General features: G+C 45.6%; 1 protein-coding gene across 2 annotated transcripts in view; it reads right to left on the reverse strand.

Annotated features, from left to right (window-relative positions):
- Positions 1-25057, reverse strand: part of ARHGEF3 (Rho guanine nucleotide exchange factor 3) — a 268428-nt gene that overhangs the window by 66661 nt on the left and 176710 nt on the right. The gene's annotated exons all lie outside the window — the stretch shown is intronic.

The raw sequence follows: 25057 nt of genomic DNA on the forward strand, positions 1-25057 counted from the left end.
GGGAACACGCACGCGAATCCGCCAGACCCCAGACAGCTCCACTAGAGGAAGAACAGCTTGAAGCAAGGAGGCCAGGCCCTAGGCAAACTCTGATAGAGCAAGGGGGCAAGTCCCAAGCCAGACTCTCACTGGGGGTTGGGGGAAGGAATAGTATCTCTAAGTAACTCTGGCTGTCCTGAATACAATTTTCTTTTAAATGAGCGTTAGTAGTGTAACAGCAGTCCCAACAGTAAAATGAACCCATTTTATTTGGAGTTCCGAATAATTTTAAAGCAGCATGTAACCAACCTCCACAGACAAATACTTTCCACCACCTACGGAGTACAGAGTCCCTTCTAACCAGCCCTCCCCAACCCCTCCCACGCCCCTACACCCACGCTAGACTGATTCAGTCTGTTTCCAGTCTAAAGCAAAGACTATGCTTAGGGGGATATTTCCTGGGGAAACACTGACATTGTAAATGCCCAAGAAGCAACTACAAGGTCGTTGCTGCAGCCCTGTCCAGGTAGTAAAAAACAAACAACAAACAAAAAACCCTAGAAACAACTGTAACAGTCTTTAGTAAGAGTACTTAAGGAAACTTATTATAGAACACCACCCCATAGCCATCAGAAAGGAGATGGGTCTATGGGTGGAGACCTGAAAAATCTCCTTTATGCTGGTCTCGGTTAGGAAATCATTGCAAAAGGCTGTGAGTTCAGGGCTTTGGAAGAATAGTTAGCAAGTGTGAGGCTGTGAGTTCAGTTCCCAGCATCCAAAATATATCAGTGCGGAAACAAAGAGGTAAAACAGATTGTGTTCAAAATACATCTACAAAAATTACTTTCCTTCCGTCTTTCTTTCTTTCTTTTTTGCTATTTTCTATGAAGACATACTTGTAGGACAACAACATTGAATGTCTAGAAGAATCTGAGACAAGCTTACACTGTCCCTGGTGGCAGAGGAGAAACATCTTGGATAGAAAAGGTTAGTGACAGTAGACAAAGAAACTTTACAGTTACTGGAACAATTTTCTTATGTTTTTTACAAATATTTTTATTTTACTTATATATATTTTATTTTTTCTGTATATAGGTATATTGTCGCTGTCTTTCAGACACACCAGAAGAGGGCATCAGATCCCATTTCAGGTGGTTGTGAGTCACCATGTAGTTGCTGGGAATTGAACTCAGGACCTCTCTTAACTGCCAAGCCATCTCTCCAGTCCCAGTAACAACTTTAAATGTCTTAAAAGAAAAAAATATATTCACATGTCACCCTGGGAAAAAAGAAATTGATTTTCTTAAAGTTATCATTTCTTTCAAATAACATTTCTTGTAAACTTTGCTATAGTATCTTTCTGTCCTCAAGTGAAAAGGTCTACATACAGCAGGTGTCATTACAGGAAGGTACCGAGTCTTGGTTTTGCTTCTAGGGTGTGACGGAGGCAGTGTGGTGGAGAAATATAGACCCTGCTTTGACAGTCTCTGCTTCCAGATGAGGTCAGAATCCAGGGGTCCCTACTTTCCCTGGCAGGAAACTGCTTAACATGTGGATTTCCACCCAAGGTACCAAATTCACACTCTGGCACTAAACCCACCCATTATCTTGCCTGACTAGAGAAGATGGCCGGTTGCCTTTGGATGCAGGAAGAGGCTTGTGTGAAAACAGGGATCCTAAGTGAGTGGGTTCCGACTGAGATTGGAGAAAGTGGTGGTTTTCTTCCCAAGAACAAAACCTGAAGCAACAGGAAGAAAGCTGCAGCCAAGGAGGCATGGGTTGGAAGGGGCATGTGAGAGCCACCAATTTTCCTAATGACATTCCCAATGCACATTTATACTCCCTTCAAGCTTGGCCAAATGTAGGAGCAAGGGGAACATCATCTCCAAGGGTGCCCAACCAAGCCAGGCCAACGCACCCACAGCCTTTCTTCCTTTATCCTTTCCCTGTTCTTCCAGGGTTCACCCACAATCTTCACCACAAGACCCTGGGCATCAGCTTATTTGATCCCTAGTGAAGTTTTCCGAGACTTGTTCTCCAGTTTGAAAATACACTTATAGCACTTGATGGGGGGTGACCTGAAAGAGAATCCCACAGCCCTGGTATTGGGGTGCTTTCTTCAGCATCCTTAGGACTGACCAGGCAGTGTGACACACTGAAAACACCCGGTAATAATAAATACACCCTTAGAAATGGGGGGAGGGGAGGAAAGCAGAGATGGCTCACTAGTTAAAAGCACTTGCTTCTCTGTTCAGTTCCCAGCACCCACATCAGGTGGCTTGAAACCACCTATATGTTTGGCTCCAGAGGATCTCAGAGCCTCTTCTGACCTCCACTGACACCACACATATGGGAACATGCAAACACACACACACATACACTCACTCAAGTGCATGTGAAATGGGGAAGGAAAATTGAGCCTCAAGTTTAATTACTGGACAGCAAATAACAATTATATTAATAAGAAGCTTATCGTATGCATTTCGTTTTCTCTGAATACTTTTCTGTCTGTCTTAAAAAGTACTAGGCGCCATAGAACCAGTGAATAACATACATGCAGCAAACTTAAGTTGCTTTTTACTATTCCTTGGGGGATACAGAGGGAGGGAGGGAGAAAGAGAGAATTGCAAATGGCAAGGATATTTAAATAGTGCCCCAAAATGAGTGTGATGGAGAACTCAGTATCCTTGGGCTCTCAATTTTCCAAATTCTCATAGACTGAATGCTTGACCACCCAAAATAGGGTTCTCATCTTTAAATTCTTAAAAGATACGTACATACATACATACATACATACATACATACTTACATACATACATACATATAAATGGTGTGTGTGTGTGTGTGTGCGCGCGCACGTCTGTATGTGTTACAACAAAGCCCATACACAAGGCCAGGAATTTGGGATAAGCTGTACAAGTTTTGTATGTGGTCCATGGGATATTTCAACAATTTTTATAAGTATTTTTTACCCTGCACAATTTCTGCCTTGTTTCCAGGTTTCAGGCCTTTCCCTGCTTTGCTGCCCTGTGAGAGGGCTCTCAAGCAGAGCCAGGCTAGTGCCTGATTCTGAGAGAGACTGCACCCACTTGGTAATTCCTCCCAGCAGAGCAGCAGTCATGTTCCCCCACCCCCATTCCGTGTGTGTGTGTGTGTGTGTGTGTGTGTGTGTGTGTGTTTACAGCTGAGGAACAGCACTGCCTAATAGCCCCTTCTTTAAAAGCAACAATGCAAAACACCTTTCAGAGCTCTCCTTTAGCACAACCAGTTAGAATCCTATAAAAGTGTTTCCCAGCCAGGCAGTGTTCCTCTCCAGCCGGGAGCCTGGAGCCTGGAATAAAGAAGCCTGTTCTGCATTTCTAGGACCAATGCCAAGCACAAAGCTGTGGTCTCCTGTGTGCTGTGCAGGTCGTTTGTGCTGCTGAGGGGTTGGACTCTGCAGCCAGGCCCACTACTGGTGGTTTTAGTTTTCAGCCTAACAGATGAGGAGGTGTAGCTAGGAGCCCTTCTACCAACTGTTCAGAACATATCCACCCTGGGGCTAAAACCTCAGAGGCTAAAGTGGCTGTGACCATCTTCACCAACAGGCCATGATCCATCCTATAAGCACTGCCTGTTAGGAAAAGGATGAAGAGAGTGGAGGGAATATGCTCCATGGAGGTGCCTGGAGGCCTGGGGACAAGGGGGATGCCTCTGGGGGACCCATGCTGGGAATCCCTTCCCCCTGAGGGACCCCACACGATGGTATAGTACAGAATAAAGTTTATTCAAGGCATGGGGAAGGGAGTTAAGAGGTTAGTAGAGGCAAAGAGAGAAGAGAGTAGAAAAATAGAGGCCAGCCATGAGCACGTGGGGAGGGGATGGAAAGAGGAAGGGCAAGGGAGTAGAGCAAGAGGGGGAGAGCAAAGAGAGCAGAAACACACACAGAGAGAGAAGGGGCAAGAACCCCTTTTATAGGGTCAGGTAAGTGGGGTGGGGTATACCTGGCTATTGCCAGGTAACTGTGGGGTGGGGTTTACAGAATCCCAACACTACCATGAATATTAGGGTTCAATTTCTTTTTTCCTTAAAGGCTCACTCATTGATAAGAGCGATTCGTTCATCAAATATGCACTGAGTTCTTCCTTGGTTAGCTACCTCTCTTCTAGTTTTATCCCCATTTTTAAGCTTCCCAGCAGGGCAAGGTATTAACTCAATAAATAAGGTCCAATTACAGACATGGCTTTTTAGATGAAACCTCTGAAGCTACTTGTGCATGGCAGACGAAGCTGATCTGCCAAGGCTCAGCCTCCCACTGTACAAGCCTCTGTGGCTTCTTGGCTTCTTGGAGGGATGTCTTCTACTGGCTAGCCAGACAGGGTCATGCAGGTACATGTTGGGCACTCACATGTTCTGACATCTCTCCCCTCCCCTTTCTTTTGGCCGATGGCCCCAGTTAATGATCAAGCTCCCTCTCCTTTCTTTAACCTCGTTTTTGTGGGAAGAAGGAGGAGAAAAAAGCAGGAAACTCTGAGGCATCAGGGCTGTGATCTACTGCCATACCAACAAACAGCCAAGGCACACACAGGTGCATCTAAAGTCACACACGTTGGTACTTCCTCCTGCCTGGGGATGAGCCCCCTGGCACCAAGACAGATTGGTAAAAATCTATCTCTGTACTGTACAGCTGGAAGGCTTAATTCTTCCATTGTCTGAAATGTTTTGTTTTCAGGAACAAGTCTGAAAACACAGTTAATTGATTTAAAACAACAATAGCAATAAACAAAACCCCAAACTCTTGGCCTGATCTCACTGATCAGGTTATCAGCCATCATAACAAACTGAAAGAGCTGTATTTTTTTAAATACCTATAAAACTTAATTGTGCTGCTATGCCACAGGTACAATTCTCATCCTCTGGTTTATTAGAGTGATGACTTATGGTCAGAGGTTATCCCATTGTCTCCTGACCACATCTAGCAGTGTCTATGTGATTTTTGTCTGTTTCTATCCAAGAGTCTTATTCAGAAGCCCAAGAACTCACTATGTAGCCCAAGCTGACTTCAACTCACAGTAATCCTTCTGCCTCAGCCTCCAAAATGCTGAAATTACAAGCATGTGCCACCATGCTCAGCTAAATGCATTTAAAAGTTTAAAAATCTAGATGATGTAAGAGTTCACTGGTGTCTAGTGGGCAGGAGTTGGGATGCTGATAATGATGGTCCCTGTGGCAGCCTCCCCCAACCAAGAACAGATGCATCCAAAGTACCAACAGAGCTGCCATAAAATGCATTGCATTGAGAGAGCAGAGTGACATGTGGCTCTCAGCCAAGAGGACCTGTTAGTCTTGACCTTGAAGGTCTTTAAGACCTTGGCCACTGGTTAGTATCTTAGGCAGGGTAGGCAAAAACAAAACAAAACAAAACAAAAAACTGAGTGCAAAGAAGCCCCTCAAACTTGTCCTGATGCCCATGCCTGACACTCAGCCAAGGAACAGATTCCACATAACACAAAAAGGTCGAGAGAAGAGAAGAGATTTTAAGAGGAGAGACATAATTTTCTTAAAACAATCCATATAAACACACACACACACACACACACACACACACACACACACACACACACACACAAATGGCAAGCATCATCATATTTTGTTTTGTAATCAGTAGCTAGATATTCATTTCTTTTCTTTTTTTAAGTAATGAAAGTAGATGAGAGTCTATTTGGGAAGAGAAAGAAGGACCAGTGGGAGGAAAATGAGAGAGGCTAGGTGAAAATGTGTGAATATGTACAGTATATGCATGTTTGAAGATGTCATGATGAAATCCACTGTTTTGTGCAAATTATTGTCTGCCAAAAACTCTACTACTTCATATATAAAAACCCACTTCAAAAGTCCAATGAAAATTAGGTTCAAGGAAACACAACTAAGCGAAAACAGGGAAGTGGGGGTGTAATTTTCCAAATTCGGGTCTTTCCCAGAACTTTTGCCACCATGTTTGGTGGGGGTTTTCGGCAGAAACAGAAGCCCAGTGATTAAACTTCTCAAGGGCAGCTTCTTGGATTACTACTGACTGCATGGGTATGATCAAAAACCTATTTCACTCATAGTTTTGCATTAACATTGATGATCTTTATCCATTTGAATGGATGGCTATCAGCAGAGTTATTTTACTCAAAGAAATAAGCCAGCCCTTGGCACATTTTCTATGTACCACCAGTGAGCATTCACATCTTATAGTCTGCATCTGCTTGAGAGTACTTCATACTAGGACGCAAAAATTCAAAATGTTTGTTTCGTTCCAAAACTATTTCTTCTCTTCAACCTACAGGCAAAAGATACACATATGTGAGATTTGTACACTAGACGTGTGGAGAGAAATGAGAGCCCCAAAATGTTAAAGTCTAGCCTTCAATGGTAGAGGTGGTTTATCTTCTACCCACTACAAACACAATAATCAATGTGTCACATCCATCATCCATCGGATGCCGTCAATGTGGCGCTGCTACTATTTTATGTGCTCTTAAGGAAGAAAAACATCTTACAAGAGCGCATAATGTGATCCCTTATAAGACACCCTGTGGTTCCGGAGAACTGTAAGGGCTGGGCCTGGGAAATGGTTGACTAGTTAAAGCACCTGCCACACAACCACGAGGATTGGATCCATAGCAAAAACGTGGGTAACCATGGCAGCCAACTGTGATCCCAGTGCGAAGGCACAGACAAGGGATCGCAGGATGAGCTGGCAAGCAAACTCTTGGTTTCAAGGAGAGAACTTGCTTCAGGAAATAAAGCGAAGAATGACCACAGTTAGACACCTGGCACCAACCTCTGGCCTCTCCATGCGCACATGTATGTACCTACACACCAGTACACGTACACACACACCAGACATACATACACATGAAAAGGAAGTGAAGCATATGTGAATAATGACACACAAAAGTGCTCGTGCCCTTGTGCCTGCACTGGACATTTGATATCTGAGCAGTCAGGGCAACATTTCCTTATGTGATTTGAAGTCGAATTAAATAAGAAGCCTACTAATCTCGTACCCTGGAACCCAAACTCAGTGAACTGAGATCTTTGGCAGGGAAGCCCAGAAATTTATATTTTTGATCAACATGGTCAAAGGGTGTGTTTGACTGATACTGTGTTATGAATTAGAACAGTGGCCTCCCCCCCCCCCCCGGTTGCCATCAGTAATGCTACAGCCACAGACCTTTGGTCACAAGTATCTGAGAAAGCTTAGACCAGTATGTTGTAGCATCCTAATCCAGAATGGGCAAACAGAAGCTATTAATTAGTTCATGCAAACCATCACTCACCGGGGATCTAGAGTATGCCAGGCAACATGCTATCTACATATGGGTGCACATGGAAAGCAAGGAAAAATTGTGCAAGTCCACACTTTAGCTCAGCTCCCAGCAAAGCCACCCACCAGGAGACGTGTTCCGGCACGCGGCATTAGATTTACAATCTGGTATCCAGGGCTCCAAATAAAAACACACTTATCTTTGTAGCTGAGAGGCACAACTGCGTTTAAGTTTTTAAAAAATTAGCTGTAGAGAATGAAAGGAAGGCTGTTGGCTTGAAATGTTTACCTGCAAAAAGACCCCGGGGCTGGGGTGTGTGTCGGGTGTTCTGTAGAAGACCTTAATTATAGAACTAGTCCAACCAGAAGGAACAGGTTCAGGGTCTCCTGGCAAGTGTGTGTCTCATTTGCTGGGAGCAGCCGTTGGCCGGGGAGCTGCGGAGCTGCATAGGCCCATCGGTTGAAGTGTCCCAGGTGCTTTGGGCATGGTAAGAACTTTGGAGAGGGCAGGGGGGATGGGTTAACTGAGCACTTGGGCTAAGTGGGAGCCACATCAAGAGAGCTTCTGGGTTTTATCCTTTTATTGTATCTTGTATTGTATTATATTAATTATATTATATTGTATCATAAAGCCTGAGCCGCCTTAAAATCCCTTACGTAGTCAAAGATGAACTTCACCTCTTACCCCTCCTTCCTGTACCTCCTAAGTCCTGGGATTAAAAAGCACACTTCACAACATCCAGTTTATGCTATGCTGCAGAATGAACCCACGGCTTCCTGCATGGGAGGCAAGCAATCTGCCAGCTGAGCCACATGCCCAGCCAGAGAGTTCCTCTTTTATATGTCCTCCCCACCCCAGCTGACATCCAGGCCCCACCTCAGCAAACACAGTCCTCACATGTCCACAGTCCTGACCAAACTAAAGTCTTGGCAGCAAAAAAAACTGAGCAGAAAAGCAGCAGCCATGTCTTTGTGCTCAATGGTGAAGACATTACCATCTGTTTCTTTTGCTTTGGTGGGTTTGCCTCGTTAACTTACACTCAAGGCTCTCTGTGACCCCTACAGGCTAGGGTGACCCTCACTTTGTCTCCCCACCCCACTGGGTACCTCCCTTACCTGGTGTCCTCTATCAATAGACCCTCTGTCTCTACGGCTTGACCCCCCCACACTGCTACTCGGTTCTAGTTCTTTCTAACACTGGCACATATCAAACAAGAGAATTAAAATGAAATTGAAATAGGGTTGATCAGAGATATCAGGAAAGAGGTAAATCTAGAGGTTTCCCTCCAGCCAAAAGTAACAGAGTGTAGTTTTTTTTCTAGAAAGTACTATTTTTAGTCTCGTATATGCATTTGTTGTGGGTAAATAAGAAGGCCAGAGGTATCTTGAACCCTCTGAAGCAGGTGCTGAAAGGGCGGCACAAATTCTTAACTGCTGAGCCGTCTCTCTAGCTTCAAATTTCTTAAAATAATATATATATAAATATATATATATATATATATATATATATATATTTATATTTATGATTAGGCATGGTGACGTGTGCTTTTAAAACCAGCACTCAGGAGTTAACGGTTGGTGGATCTCAGTGAGTTTGAGGGTAGCCTGGTCTAGATAGTGAGTCCTAGGCTAGCCAGGGGTATATAGTGAAAAACTATCTTAAATTTTAAAAATAGGTGTTCTTTGAGAACTTCATACATGCTTACACACACACACACACACACACACACACACACACACAAACACACAGACACACAAACATCTTGATCGTATTCATCCCTTCCCCTTCCCTCACTCCTGGATTTTCTCTACCCTCGTGCCCCTCCCCCACTTCGTGACTGTTTTTTTACTATTATTTTTGTTTGTTTGTTTATTGAGAATTCTATCCATGTAAATAATAATTTTGGGCATATCCCTACCTTCTCTTAACTCCTTCTAGATCCTATCTCATGCTCCCCTCCCAACTTCATGTGTTCTCATTCTTTTTCAAACATGCTGGTGTGCAATCAGTGCTGCCCAGGGGCCCCACCTAAGCATTTCCAGCTACCAGGAATCACACCCCTAAAGGAAGCCCCTCCCCTCTCCTAGCAGCCACCAATTGTCAGTAGCTCCTCAGTTAGGTGTGGCAGCTCATTTGCCCTCTCCAAGTCCCCATGGAGTTTGAGACTAGGGAACTCATGCAGATGGGCTATTTATTGGAACCTTTTAAAAGTAGACAGGAACCCTTAACTTAGCTTCTCCAAAATTCATGGAAACAACCTTGAAACTTAGGTTACCTTGGATCTTTGCTCTCTTGAGATAGGACCTGTAAGGCTGAGGAGAGGAGAAGGATTTTATGTGGTGTTTAAGCTGCCGCACAGCTCTCATCTGAAGTGCCCAGGATGGTGAGAATATGTGGACTCTATTTTATTTTATTTTACTTTATTTCACGGAGACATTGTCTTATTCACAACACCCAGGCTGCTCTTGAGTTTCTAACAATATCCCTGTCTCAGCCTCCGAGTATCTGAGACTATAGATGAATCTCTATACCTATCCCTAGACCCGACTTTTTCATCCCAGGAAGCCAAAGAGAGCGGAAGAGCACTTCTCTGTTAGTTGCTTGGGATGGTGAATCTTCACCGACAGCTTGGCTAGAATTAGAATCCTCTGGAAGACTGGTGAGAACAGTCTTTGGTTGTGTTTGTGACCTCGATTCCAAAGACGATCCACCCTTGGAATGTAGCATCTCAGGTCAGCATCCTCCTTTCTGTTTCCCAGACAGCCATGATGTGAACTGCACGATTCCCCTGCCTTTCCGGCTGAGAAGAGCCCTTTTCTCTATTCAAGCAGACCTGTCGCAGCCTCACAAAATCCATGAACACTCCGTCCCACCTGAGGAGGGCCATGCTCTCCCTCCTAGATTCTCACTAGAAGTGGCTGAGAGCTTCTGGCACAGGCAACGCCTAAGTCATCCGCCAGTGAGTGGGAGGGAGGGAGGAAAAGAGGTGAGAGAATTGAAATGGTGGAGCCAACATGTGGCTTCCTTTCTGAACTTTAGTAACCCGGAGCTGCCTGCAGGCTCAGAAAACCCAAATGCAATCGTAGGTACAGGGATTTCTCGGGTGCCAGGAAAACGCAGTAAGACAAGACTTTTACAAGGCAGGCTATGAATTAATGCCCTGCAGCGACCAAACAGGCTTTTAACATCTCCAAAGTTGGCAGCCAGATGCCCAAACGCTGGCTTAGTGCCTTCCAACAATGCACAACAGATAGGACCATGTACTTGAGGGTGAAATCATCTTCTAGAAGAAAGAATAGCCGAGGAGCTGGGTTTTTATGATTGGGGGAAGAGGGAAATTCAATCTGTATTTTCATTGCTGCAACAGGCTTCATTTTAATGGACACTAGAGGTTTTCCACATGTTCGGCACATTTTTTTAGGATGTTTAAAAAGGGATCATGTTTGTCAGGCCACCTCAGTTAGTGAAAGAACCATCCTTCCCTCGTTGGGGAGAGATCTGTCCTGTGAGGTTATCAAAAAGATTAGAAACTACAGCTTCTTGTTTGGATGGAGTCAGCTGTAAGGAAGCAGTTTGGGGTGTCTTGTTATGTTTTACCCCAAGAAGTTTCAAAGGAAGTGCCTGTCATCAAAATTCAAAAATAAATATTAAAAAAAAAAATGATGCTGGCAGAAAAAAGAAAAAAAAAAACCAAAGGGATCAGCATTCTGTATCAGTTTCCTGATCATAGAACTTTATAAAAACAACCCGCCCATTGGGGGGAAAAAAGCTCACAACAATAGCTCATATTCTTTCCTAAATGCTTGCCTCATGCCAGCCCGAAAGGAGGTGCCATCACACTTCCTGAATCCTGAGGTCCAAACACCACATCCCTTTCCTCCCTCTCTCATCTCCACCCATTTGGCATCATTCCTGAACTCCGCCTCCTCTCCATGAAGAGCTCAGTGGAGAGGAGCCAACTTTCTCCTTCTACCTGGCCTGAGGACACCAAACATCCAAACCAGCCAGCAGTAGGAGAGACTGAGGTTTCCTTCCCCTGCGCCGTCCTTACATCCTGAAGGAATATTTCACAGGGAAGGTTACGTTACAAAGTCACAAAGTACGAACATGAAGTCTGTTCCAGCATCATCTACAGGAGGATTCTGAAGGGGTTCGCTTGGTGATGGTACTAAAGTGTTTTCCTTCTACCTTGGCTTCCATAGCAACATTTGCTCCCACCCGAACCCCACCCTGACCCTCTCTGCAGTGCTGAGGATAAAACCCAGAACTAGGCAAGTGCTCTAACACAGAGATACCTATATCAAAACTTTCTTGGTGGTGAAGAGTAAAAGGTTGTCAAAGGACACTGATTCCTTGCCCTAGGGATTTCCTCTGCCGCTCCCAGGAAATCCCACCCAGGAAATCCCACTTTCTTGAGATTTGAGTTCCCAAAATACCACAGAAGGTCCGGATGACCTCTGTGGAATGTCCCAACGCCCTAGGTGTGCCTGGGGGTGTACTGATAAAAAAAATGTATGATTCTTCCCCTTATGAATTTCCTCATTCCCCCTGTCCTCCCCCTCCTTTGTGATTTTTGCCTTTATAAGCCTGTTACAAGTTCAGGCCGGGGTCGAACTCCTCTACCCCTGCGTGGTGTATGAGTCTCGACCCCAGCATGCTGGCCTGAGATCTCACTCTTTCACTTTCAATAAACTTCCTCATGCGATTGCAGCAAGTCTGGTCTCGGTGCCTCGCTGGGTGCGCGCCTCTCCTGAGATTTGAGTGAGGGTCTCCCTTCGGAGGTCTTTCATTTGGGGGCTCGTCCGGGATTTGCGCGACCACCCAGGGGCCCTAGACCTACTTGGAGGTAAGGATTTTCTTTCCTTTCTTTCTTTGTTGTCCTGTTGTGACTCTGTGTTTGTGGATTATCCAGATTGTGATTCTGTGTTTGTGGATTGTCCAGATTGTGATTCTGTGTTTGTGATTTGTTCAGAGGTCTGGTGCGATCGCAGTTCGGTATTCGCAAACGCTCTAACCGAGTCTGCTCTTCCAAGGGAGGAGTGGAGTGGACGGGGATAGACGTGTCCAGGGTCCACCGTTTGCTCGCCCTGGGAGACGTCCCAGGAGGACAGGGGGAGGACCAGGGACGCCTGGTGGACCCCCACGGGAAAAGTCGGGAGATCAGTTTTTCTCCTTGACGATCTGTGTCAGAGGGCCAATTGTGGGCCATCTGGCTCTTTTCGGGATTTCAGGTCGACTCGAGGTCGGCGACTGACTTTGTCTCTCTGTTTTGTAGTATCTGTGAGTGTTTTGCGTGTGTGTGTCAGAACTAGAAATGGGCCAGACTGTGACAACCCCACTAACACTGACTTTGAACCATTGGACGGACGTTAAGACAAGGGCCCATAATCTTTCTGTTGAAGTCAGGAAAGGACCGTGGCAAACTTTCTGCTCCTCCGAATGGCCGAGTTTTGGCGTAGGATGGCCTTCGGAGGGAACTTTTAATCTATCTCTCATCTCCGCTGTTAAGCGAATTGTTTTTCAGGCTTCAGGGGGACACCCCGATCAGGTTCCATACATCATCGTGTGGGAGGACCTGGTCCAAAACCCGACATCCTGGGTGAGACCCTGGACAGCGGGGGCAGAAACGGCAACGGTGGCCATGGCCTCGAACAAGCTGGCACCTGCTCCATCGGCCCCCACGCAGATTTATCCTGAAATTGATGATGGTTTTCTTCTCCTCGACAACCCTCCACCCCCATACCCTCAACTGGCTTCTCATGCAAGTCCCCCACAGGCGCCGACTCCCACTGACTCCCAGACGGCCTCTGAAACAGAACCAGCGGCCGGGACCCGAAGCCCCCGGGTTCGAAGCCCAGGGGGAAATGGCGCGGGGCTTGGCTCTGCTATTGTCCTACCATTACAGGCTTATGGACCCGCCCCAGCTCCGGGAGAAGTAGTCCTGCTACAGTATTGGCCGTTTTCATCAGCCGATATGTATAACTGGAAAACTAACCACCCCTCTTTTTCAGAGGACCCCTCGGGCCTGACGGGACTCCTTGAGTCCCTGATGTTTTCTCATCAGCCCACTTGGAACAACTGCCAGCAGCTTTTGCAGGTCCTCTTTACTACGGAAGAGAGGGAGAGGATCCTCCTGGAAGCTAGAAAAAATGTTCCAGGACCAGATGGGACCCCCACCAATCTCCCTAATCTTATAGATGCAGCTTTTCCCTTGATCCGCCCTGACTAGGATTACAACTCTGCAGAAGGTAAGGAGCGTCTCAAGGTCTACCGCCGGGCTCTAGTGGCAGGTCTCAAGGGAGCCGCAAGGCGACCCACGAATTTGGCTAAGGTAAGAGAGGTTCTTCAGGGACCTGTTGAGCCGCCATCTGTGTTTCTTGACAGGGGTTATACCTTGACCCAACCTCTGAGGGTCAGCAGGCAGAGGTGGCTATGGCCTTTATACAGCAGTCAGCATCAGATATTAAGAAAAAGTTACAATGGCTAGAGGGGTTCCAAAACTATACCTTGCAGGATTTGGTGAAGGAATCAGAGAAAGTGTTTCATAAGGAGGAGACTGAGGAAGAGAAACGAGAAAGAGAGAAGCAGAAGGCAGAGGAAAGAGAGGACCGGAGGGTAGTAGACAAAAAAAGGAATTTGTAGGATTTTGGCCACAGTAGTGAAGGGTCAGGGAGTTAGGAATCAAGTCTGTCACTAGGAGGGAGCCTCTTGACAAAGGTCAATGTGCTTACTATAAAGAAGAAGGCCACTGAGACAAAAAAATTGCCCCAACAAGAAAAAAAGGGGACACCAGCAACAGAAGCCCCGGACATGTGGCTCCAAAGTTTTAAATATTTATGGACTACCCGAAGATCTGTGGATCTCGGAGTGGGCCGGGTATCCCACTTATTCATTGTAATGCCAAACTGTCACTGCACCCTGTTGGGGAGAGACCTCCTGACTAAGATGGGGCACAGATTCACTTCCACTCTGATGGACCACAGGTTAGAGGTCCAGAAGGGGAGCCTGTGCAGGTTCTAACCATTCAGTTGGAGGACAAGTACCAACTCTAAACAGCCTGCCTCAGATCATACGGACTGGTGGCTGCAGGCATATCCACAGGCCTGGGCGGAGACTGCAGAAATGAGAGAGGCTAAGAACCAGCCCCTGCCCATATGGAGCTGAAAGTCCAGGCTAGTGGTGCGTTAGTACCCCATATCAAAGGAGGCATGAGACGGGATCAAGACACTCATCATTCAGTTACTCCAACAACTTCGTATGTGTCTATCATCCTGAGGTGTGCCTCTCCTACTGGTGCGGAAACATGGAACCAACGACTGCTGGACAGTTCAAGATCTCTGAGAGGTAAACAAATTGGTGGCAGAACTCCACCTCACAGTACTTAACCCCTATAACCTGTTGAGCTCATTGCCCTATCCAGGACCTGGTGTACAGCACTGGACTTGAAGAAAATGCATCAATGGACTCATCTAGAGGTAGACAAACTTGTAAAGACTGTCTTGAGGTCAAATTCTTTTGTGCCAGATTTGACTAGATAACTGTGTGCCATGTTAGAAAGCAAATGTATGTAGAAGGCTGGGAGGAGAGAAGATAGACCTGAGGTTTACTGAGAAGTGGATTTTACAGAACTGAGCCAAGAAGATATAGATATATAAGTATCTATTAGTCTTTATAGATACATTTTCTGGGTGGGTAAAAGCCTCCCCACAAAGAGAGAAATGGCAGCAGCGGTCATAGCTAAGAAGATTCCAGAAGAGATCTTCCCTAGGTTTGGCACCCCTAAGGTAATTGGATCAGACAATGGGCCATCTGTGTTGCCCAGGTAAGTTAGATATTAGCTTGTTTATTGGGGACTAATTGGAAATTACATTGTGCTTACAGACCCCAGAGCTCAGGACAGGTAGAAAAAATGAATAGAACTCTAAAAGAGACCCTTACTAAATTAGCTATTGAGACCGGCGGTAAAGACTGGGTGACCCTCCTCCCCTTTGCGCTTCTTAGAGTCTGAAACTCGCGGGGCATTTTGGCCTTACCCCTTATGAAATCCTACATGGGGGACTGCCCCCCTTAATGGAGTCATGCGGGATATTGGATCCTGGCACTAACTCCCCCTCCTCCTCTGCTCTATTTGCCCACTTAAAGGCCTTAGAAGTTATTAAAACACAGATCTGGAGTCGAATCAAAGAAGCCTACACTCCAGGAACCACCGCGGTGCCCCACGGGTTCCAGGTCGGAGACTCAGTCCTGGTCAGACGACATCGCGCTGGCATGCTTGAGCCCCGGTGGAAGGGACACTACCTGGTGCTGTTGACTACCCCCTCGGCAGTCAAGGTCAACGAGATTGCTGCTTGGGTACAGTGGCAGCTGGTGACAATTCTCTTAAGCTGCACCTTCGTCGTAGCCCCAACCTTGGGTAATAACCCTCATTCCCTTCAAAAATTAACCTGGGAAGTGCTTAATGAAGTGGGCGACGTCGTGTGGTCAACAACCGCAGTGCACCCCCCCTTGGACCTGGTGGCCTGATCTTGCACCCGATATCTGTAAGTTAGCAGCCGGCTCTATGGTCTGGGATCTTTCCAGTTATACCAATTTAGAGAAGCCACCCCCAGAAGAACAGTGTGTCCCTCATGGCATAGGGAGCACATTGGGGTGTTCAGGACAGTTTTTCCGAGCCAACCTTCAGGCAGCAGACTTCTATGTCTGCCCCGGACAGGGACACACCAGGGAAATGAAGAGACGGTGTGGAGGGGCCTCAGACTATTTTTGTAGTAAATGGGGATGTGAGACCACGGGAGAAGCCTACTGGAACCCTTCCTTTGCTTGGGATCTAATTATAGTCAAAAAGGGTCGTAGGCCAGGGGAGCCAGAGAAAGGGGAAAGAGATCCATCCAAATACCTGGCTTATAGGACTGGGTGTGCCTCTGAAAGCTCCGGTAGCCCTCAGGGACCGTGCAAAGACAGTTATTGTAACCCTCTAAATATCAGCTTCACCCCATAGGGAAAACAAGATCGTCAGTGGGTAAGAGGAAACCGTTGGGGATGGAGAGTCTATACTGGCAGAGGGGACCCTAGATTCATTTTTTGTTATTAAGATAAAGATAGAGAGTCCACCCACATGACCCGTAGGCCCCAATTCGGTGCTTGATAACCCTGCACCCAGGCCTGAGAGTCCTCCTTGTCTCACTCTGTCACCAAAGGAGGACTCGTATCCCCTTTTGACCACACCCTCCTATCTCCCTATGAGAACTGAGGACCGCCTGTTCAATCTGCTTGATAGTGCATTTGTTGTTTTAAACCGCCACTACTTTGACCTTAGCTGTCTTGTTAGGACTTGGAGTGGCAGCAGGAATTGGAACAGGGGCAGCTGCCCTCATCCAACAACCTTACTACTATAATGAACTCAGAGCAGCTATGGACGCGGACCTGGGAGCATTAGAACAGTCCATAACCAAACTAGAAGAGTCATTGAGTTCATTATCAGAGGTAGTGCTACAGAACAGGAGGGGATTAGATCTGCTTTTTCTAAAGGAAGGAGGGCTCTGTGCTGCCCTAAAAGAAGAATGTTGCTTTTACGTAGATCATTCTGGTGTCATAAGAGATTCTATGGCAAAGCTTAGAGAAAGACTAGAAAACAGAAAAAAAGAAAGAGAAACATACCAAGGATGGTATGAAAATTGGTTTAACCGGTCACCCTGGTTCTCTACCCTAGTCTCTGCTTTGGTCGGGCCTTTACTCATTTTAATGCTAATCCTAACCTTTGGGCCATGCATCCTCAATAGACTGGTGACTTTTATAAAAGAAAGGGTGAGTGCAGTACAGGTAATGGTCCTAAGACAACAATACCAGATATTACAAGAAGCTGAGGGATCGCTCTAAGATTAGAGCTTTTTACAAAAAGAAAAACGGGGGAATGAAGAGTAAAAGGTTGTCAAAGGACACTGATTCCTTGCCCTAGGGATTTCCTCTGCCGCTCCCAGGAAATCCCACCCAGGAAATCCCACTTTCTTGAGATTTGAGTTCCCAAAATACCACAGAAGGTCCGGATGACCTCTGTGGAATGTCCCAACGCCCTAGGTGTGCCTGGGGGTGTACTGATAAAAAAATGTATGATTCTTCCCCTTATGAATTTCCTCATTCCCCCTGTCCTCCCCCTCCTTTGTGATTTTTGCCTTTATAAGCCTGTTACAAGTTCAGGCCGGGGTCGAACTCCTCTACCCCTGCGTGGTGTATGAGTCTCGACCCCAGCATGCTGGCCTGAGATCTCACTCTTTCACTTTCAATAAACTTCCTCATGCGATTGCAGCAAGTCTGGTCTCGGTGCCTCGCTGGGTGCGCGCCTCTCCTGAGATTTGAGTGAGGGTCTCCCTTCGGAGGTCTTTCAGTGGAATTTTCAACACACTTCCCTTCGGTTCCTAGTACGAGCACAAGAAACACACAAGCCCACAGATGAGAAGCCTGGGCTCAAATTTTAACTTGATGTCTTTAAGATTTTGGACAGTTTAACCCATGATGTCAAACTTCAGTCTGATCATCTGTAAAACTGGAGTAAGCTTTATTCTATCTGTTTGTGTGCGTGAGCATGCTCATACATATGTGCACACATAACACTAGTGTATATAAAGGGACTAACATGAGTCAGTTCTCTCCTTCTACCCTGGTGCTGGGGATAAAATCAGATCATCCAGCTTGGTGGCAGGTGCCTTTACCCACTGAACCACCTTGCTGGCCCCAGTTTCAAGGTTCTAATTAGATAGAAAAAATGATTTAATGAGATGGTACATATATATCCATATCCTAGACACACAGTCAGAATGCACCAATTCATCCCACTCCATTTTCTCAGTGAATTAGTGGGGGAAGGATAGGCTTAGGCACTTGCCCATCCTTCTTTCTTCTGAAGGGATTAATTCTTTAACTCCATAATCTCAAATACTTACTTGAACGTTGGATTATGGGGCCGGCAGCACGGTGTACGGGACTGACACAAACTGGAAGACAAAGTGGCTGTGCCAGCCAATGGTCATTATCATCTGACTAGATGAAGAATTACCTAAGAGCTGGATGAAGTTATTGCCAGAGAGGATTAGCTGAGGGGAGACATCCTGTGAGGAAAGTGGGTAGCATCATCAGTCATCCGATGAGCTAGGGGTCCAGACAGAATCAAAGGAAAGAGAAGAAAAAGCAGGAGGGGTGTGGGAACTCCACAGTTCCCCTGCTCCCACCATGGGCAACCACCACACCTTCCCCACCAAAATAGACTGAACCCTCTGAAACCAGGAGCTGAAATAAAGCTTCCCTGCCTAATGCTCTCTTGGGTATCTTGGTTATATCAACGAAAAGCTAACATACAGAGCTAAGTCCTGACTCTACTATTCAATTTGCTAGGTGACCTTGGGTAAGTCACATGACTCCTCCCCCTCACCTCCTTGTATAGTTTCTTGACTATTATGGTAAAGTGACTTTTAGAAAAAAATGCTTACAATTGTGTGATTATATAAAACCACCAAGGTGAGAGTACATACGAGGAATCACCTTTATTTTATTCCATTTTTACTTCAGAAAGTCTTCAGATAACAATGTCACTGTCAACTGCTGATGGCAGTACCTTTGTCTAGAAGCAGCACATTTGACATGTATGGGTAGTCCACAGTTTTTTAGTTCAGTATAGCAATAGTTTGTAACAGTCCATCAGAAAATGAAGCGTAGCATTCTTGTAATCAGAAAATATATATACAAAATTATCCTGGTTTGCTGTCTGTTGGTGTGAATGAGTACCATGACCAAAAGCAATCCAGAAAGGAAAGAGTTTATTTCATACAAGGCCATTGCAAGGAGAAGTAAAGGCGGGAACCTGGAGGCGGGAACGGAAGCAGAGGCCATGGGAGAACTCTGTTTACTGGCTTGTTCTATACTGCTTGCTCAGCCTGCTATCTTACAAACCCTACCCACAGTGGGCTGGGATCTCCCACATCCCATTAATCAAGACAATGCCCTACAGAACTGCCTATAAGCCAAGCTGGTGGGAGGAGGCATTTTCTCAACTGACGTTCACCCTTCCTGATGACTCTAGCTTGGTCAAGTTGACCTAAAATCAACCAGCACATAGACATCGAGGCCTGTTATAACACATAGCTACTTAAACAAGAAGTTCAAACGGAGAGAAGATCCGCAGGGGGAAAACGACGATGAAATATGGAAACATACACCATAAGTGGGATAAAGCTGGCCTAAAATAGACCACTGTCACTTAAAAATAAGTACTTGGCTGCACAGTGCCGTGTTATCTGTACGGCAGCATTGACTCTCTCCCTGTCTTTTTCCTTCAGGCCTGATTCAGCGGTGACAGCTAGCTCCCAGTTCCTTCGCTGGACCTATTGCTTCACACATTTTTCTCCAGTCATAACTTTCTTTCTGCCTTAAGGGTATGGAGAAACACGCAGAGGCCAGGTACCACAGGCTGCTGTGTAACCCAGAGCTACACTTGTGGCACAGAACTCTGACACTGGTGTTACATGCTTATGTTTATGTGTATGCAGCTGTGTATGCACATGTACATGAACATATACAGGCCAGAGGACACCCTCGGGTGTCATTCTTCTTCGGCACCTTATTTTTTTGAGACAGGATCTCTTGCCTGCTTGGACCCCCTGTTAGGTTAGGCTGGGTGGCTGGAAGGATCAGGGATCCTCCAATCTCTGGCTCCCATAGCACATGCTATTATACTCAACTTTTTAACACGTTTTGGGGACTGAATTCAGGTCAGTATACCTGTGCAGCAGAAACTTTTCAAACAGAGCTATCTTCCAGCCGCACCACAGAAACTTCTAAATAGTCTCTATAAACAAATTAAACTAGGATTTCTCAATAGATCCCACATCTTTATGGGTTCTCCCTATAGACCCTAGCTCTCCAGAGGCAAGCCATTGCTTTCTTGCACAAGGCTGGCAAAAGGAACAACACAGTGGTGAACGCCTACAGCTGGTCATGGGTCTGTGTAAGGTGCTGGTCTTCAACTTTGTATCTAGTACTTCGCACAACCCTTACCTCAATTCCAGGAGAATTCCAAGGCAGAGACAATTCAAGCAACTTGCCCAAAGTCACATAGCTGGAAAGTGGCAGAGCCAGGGTTCAAACTCAAGTACTTTATCCATCCACCAGATAGGGAAGTTCCCAACTGTGGAGGGAACATCAATAGTTTGCAAAGCAACTTGATGCTATAACTAGAGTTGCCAAGGTAACCCAGTGCAAAAGGATTGAAATGGCATCAGACAAGAGTTGGGAGCCCAAGGCTCAAATGTTGGTTCTACATTCCTATGCTGACTTCTGTTGATCCTGTTCTCTGATCACTAGATTTCTGGGTTGTCAGTCTCAGGATTAGAGAGACATACAAGTCCTCATCAGTTGGATGGAAAGGCCAGAGTCAGCCTGCACCACGTCTCGTACTGAGCAAATGAATGGATGCCTTCTACAACCCACCACAAAAACATATTCATCTGTCAAGTTGCTCAGCCTTTGGGAGCCTCAGTTTCTCCAGCTTTGATTAGAATATAATTCATTTCAAAGAGTGAAGGTGAAGATTGGAGAGGGACTGGGTTCAGGAGCTGACACAAAGGGCTATTTCTATAAACAGCAGTGGGCTTATTAGACTAGCATAGGGCAGAAAGAGAAGCCCAGAAAAGAAAAACAAATGTTCCATCAGAGCCAGGAACCAAAAACTGTCAGACACTGAAACTCTTGACACTTAAATACTGGTCAGACAGACCCAACCCCCCACTCCACACTTTCATACTGGATTCTTGTTCAGTAGATGGAGGAATGCATCAGGTTTGTGTATAGAAGAAAAGTCACCACTGTGGTTTACACAGTTCACATGTTATATATAGGTAATAATGGTAGGCATCATTTCTTCTATGCCAGACCTGGGATAAGCAAAACCTACCCTGTTCTTTTTGAGAACTCAACTGCCCTCTGTCATTGGTCTCAAACTTGCAGTCCTTCTGCCTTAGCCTCCTTGGTGCTGAGATCACAGGTATCTGCACCACACCTACTGCTCGCCCTAGTTCATAGACAAGAGTAGAGAGTCTAGAAATGTTTAACTCACTCAAAGCCACGGAGCAACCAAGCAGCCATACCAGAGCTCTGTCTCCAATGCTGACAGTCTTATCCTTGAAGCCAGAAGGCATGTGTGGCCTTTGGCTACTACTGGCCTTATAGAAAGGGCCACCAAGTCCCCATTTACCCCAGACTCTGGCAGCTATGGACAAATCATTTTAATTTCCTGGACCCTGCTGTGATCAAACAGAACGTACTGGATTAGAGTTTTTCAATCCAAGTCTTGTGGACCATTAATCACATTTTTATATCCAAGGAGCTAAGAACAAAAGGAGGAATGAGGATCACGAGGAAGGGGTGGGGGGAGCTGAACACATTCATTAGCAAGCGAACACAGTGGGAATCTCGGTTCGTTCCATTGAAAATGCTGAGATTCTGTTGGGTTTTATATGACTCGAGCGGGGCGGGGAAGCTGGTTAGGAGTCATGAAGTGGCCTGAGAGGTTTGTTGTGAAGTTGTATGCAAAGCAGCCAAAATGGACATACTTATCTTGGAGCTTATTTGGAACGCTCTGGGGTAGGGGAGTAGGGGGAGGTAACAGAGAAGGAAGCAAACTCTTTCCTCTGAGAATGATCAGTATTACACACAACAAGCACTCAACAGTTGCTTCAAAAACTGAGCGCAAAGGAAAAGAGACCCGGGTATAATTGGCAGATGCTGAAGCCGTATGGATATGTCAAGAATGCTAGCAATTTCTTTTGTACTCAGCCACCTACTCCGCCACAAGGCATTTTCTGCCTCAAGACCCATTCTCTGTTTGTGAACAGCATCCCTCTTCCAATGGGATAACCACAGGTAAAGCTCCTCTCTCTACTGTGTCCCACACGCTTGGCGTCTGAACAAAGGTGAGCCGTGGAAGCTAAAGAATTCTTGTTTCATCAGTATCTTTGCCCAGGGTCATGGCAAATATTGTTTCATGAGCTTCCAGCTTAGTCCTTAGAGCTCAAAGGATAAAGTGTTTCCACAAGAAAGAAAACAGAGAGAAGAGAAAACACACAAACACACACACACACACACACACACACACACACACACACACACATGCACACACACATTTCTGAATCTTTGGACATATAAGTATTGCATACAGAAAGCACTCAGTGCGTGCTGATAAAGTTGAATTCAAAGAAAAGCATGGAGAGAGGGGTCCGATGAGAGACAGAGGGAGACAAAATCCCTGCCCACTTAACTCTTTGCTTCTCAGGGAGAAGCAACATTCTCTGACTTGCCAGCCAGCCTCAATCTGGAAACAGGGCACAATAACTGAGGGCAGTGCTTTCCAAACTTCCAGTTTAAAAGCAGGACCTAAGACTAACCCAGGATTTCTGACCCCCAGCTGATGATTGCCAAGAAACCGGGCTGCTGAATGAGCCACTGTCCAGACTAAAAAAAAAAAAAAAAAAAGAAAAAAAAAAGAGAGAGAGAGAGAGAAAGAGAGAGAGAGAGAGAGAGAGATGTTAATAATTATCTACTGAATGAAAGAACAACAGGAGATCTCAGAAGACACGGCCAACAGGATGTCAACATAACTGGGACCTCCTGGCTGACATGTTAAGTTCCTAGATTAGGGACACAGCCAGAAGAGGAGAAAACAAACAAACAAAAAACATTCATATACCTTCAAACTCAGACCCAGAATAGCCCATTTGTCAGGCTTCTCTGTGTTTTAAAAATTTGCACTGTTCAAATCGCAAAGTTTTTCTTCCAAGAAGTCTTTTCAGATCAACTGAACCCAAGGACAAGGCTCCCTTGTTTGAGTTCTGACAAAGCTCATTGCCACCACTTACTAGTCATCTTCCTCCAAGTGGCATCGCTTAGAGTCATTGGGGCCCAGAGAGTGATCTATGATGGAGGTGTTTTCAGTTTTGGATGAGCAGTTTACTGAGTACATAGAAAGCAAGTAGATTAAATGGGGGAGGGTAAGGTATCGAGGAGCCACAGATAGACAATGTTCATCCCATCTGGTGCTCAAAGTACCCAACGTTAGAAACAGCCTGGGGACTCCAGCTAGAGTGTGCAGCTCAGAGTCCCAGCTAGAGGGTCCTTTCCTTGGGTGAACCTTCAGATTCTCTCCCACTGCGGGCTTTTTATAGTATGAGATAAACAATAGTAATAATCCCCATTGGTCGCAGTTTGCCTTCTAGCTGTTGTCAAGGACACAACATCTTCATGCCCTTAGCTGCTTGTTCTTTTCTTTTCTCCTTGTTACAATTAGGGGGCCAGCATACTTCAGGAGAAGGAGGGTTTGTTTTGGTCATGGGGTAGAGGGTTTGCTCCCAATATAATGAGTGTTAGGATTCTGCAGCCGTGCCACCCTTCAGATCGTTTCTCCACTTGAATCTTTAAAAGGTGTCATCAGGGAGCTAGCCATGAAAGGGACTTCTGCATCAAGGACTGATTATAGCTGGATCACTTGTAGACCAATAGCATTCTTTAATCCTGCATTTAACAGACAGTGGCCATCACACCATTTCCCTACTGCTAGGGAACAGCAGTTATGCTGCAACTGAAGACTCCTTGAGGGTCTACTAGAAAGAAGGGCTGCCCTTCCAGACACTTCATGCTAAAATGAAGAAGTCACTCCAGAGATACTGTTTTGAAAGAAATGGGGCCTAAAGAAAAGTGTTCAATCTGCCTGTGAGAAAAAAATGTTGAGTCCAACACAGAAGCCATTCTGTAAGACAGCAACCCAGCTAACCCAAAAACCGCATGGTGAGAGAGGATGGAAAGATTTTCAGGATAGTGACAAAAAAATGGCTGGGCCTTAGCAGAATCCAACCTCTCAGATTCAGTCCTTCATACTGCTTAATACCAAGTCCTATATCAACTGTGGGAACAATGTGTTAAGTTATACGAAGAAGGACATTCCTCTTAGTCTGAATGATAAGTCTGGATGGTGTGTGTGAAAATATAAAAGGTCCTTGTGAGGTTGGGGTACATACCACTTGGTCCAGTGAAGGAAGTGACATACCACAGGGTTTTACTCTGAAATTCCTCAAAGCAGAGTGTGAAAAAAGGCCGGTGATTCTGGCAGCTGGTTGGTGGAGGAGTAGGGTGTTAATTACACTATTCTCACTACTGTCCTAATGTGAGCAGATCACAGGGTTCATATTTAATGCACTGAATTACCCAGCTTAGAAAATGACAACTTCTGGCCAGTCCTGGGGAAGGTATTGTGAAGACGGTACACATAAACAATCATGAAAAACAGACAGTAGAAACTGCGGTGACATCGAGAGGCATCAGTCCACACCAGCACAAGTACACAAATATCTTGGCCATTAAGGTACAGTTGTGAATTTACCACACAAAAGCTAGTCCAAAGGATGAAAAGATTATCAACACACTATGAGCTAAATAGAGATAAATTCAAAAATTACAGACTGGCTGTAAGTATAGGACATACACTAAACTTCAAGAACTGTATTAAATGTTTCTATCCATTATTTTCTTCTAAATAACACTTTGAGGAAAGTATTATTGCTCCCAAGGCAAGATAAAGAAAGCAAGACTCCAAGACTGAACAGCTAGGAAGAGGCAGAACAGGAAATCCAGGTTGGGGTGGTTTCAGAGTCCTGTGACAATGGCCCTGAAATCCCACTGGAAGGGGATGGGGCTATTTATTTTAATGACAGGGCATCCACTGGGTGAACACCGTGTGACCATTAGCA

This window comes from Micromys minutus, assembly GCF_963924665.1.
Source record: "Micromys minutus genome assembly, chromosome: 12".
NCBI lineage: Eukaryota > Metazoa > Chordata > Mammalia > Rodentia > Muridae > Micromys > Micromys minutus.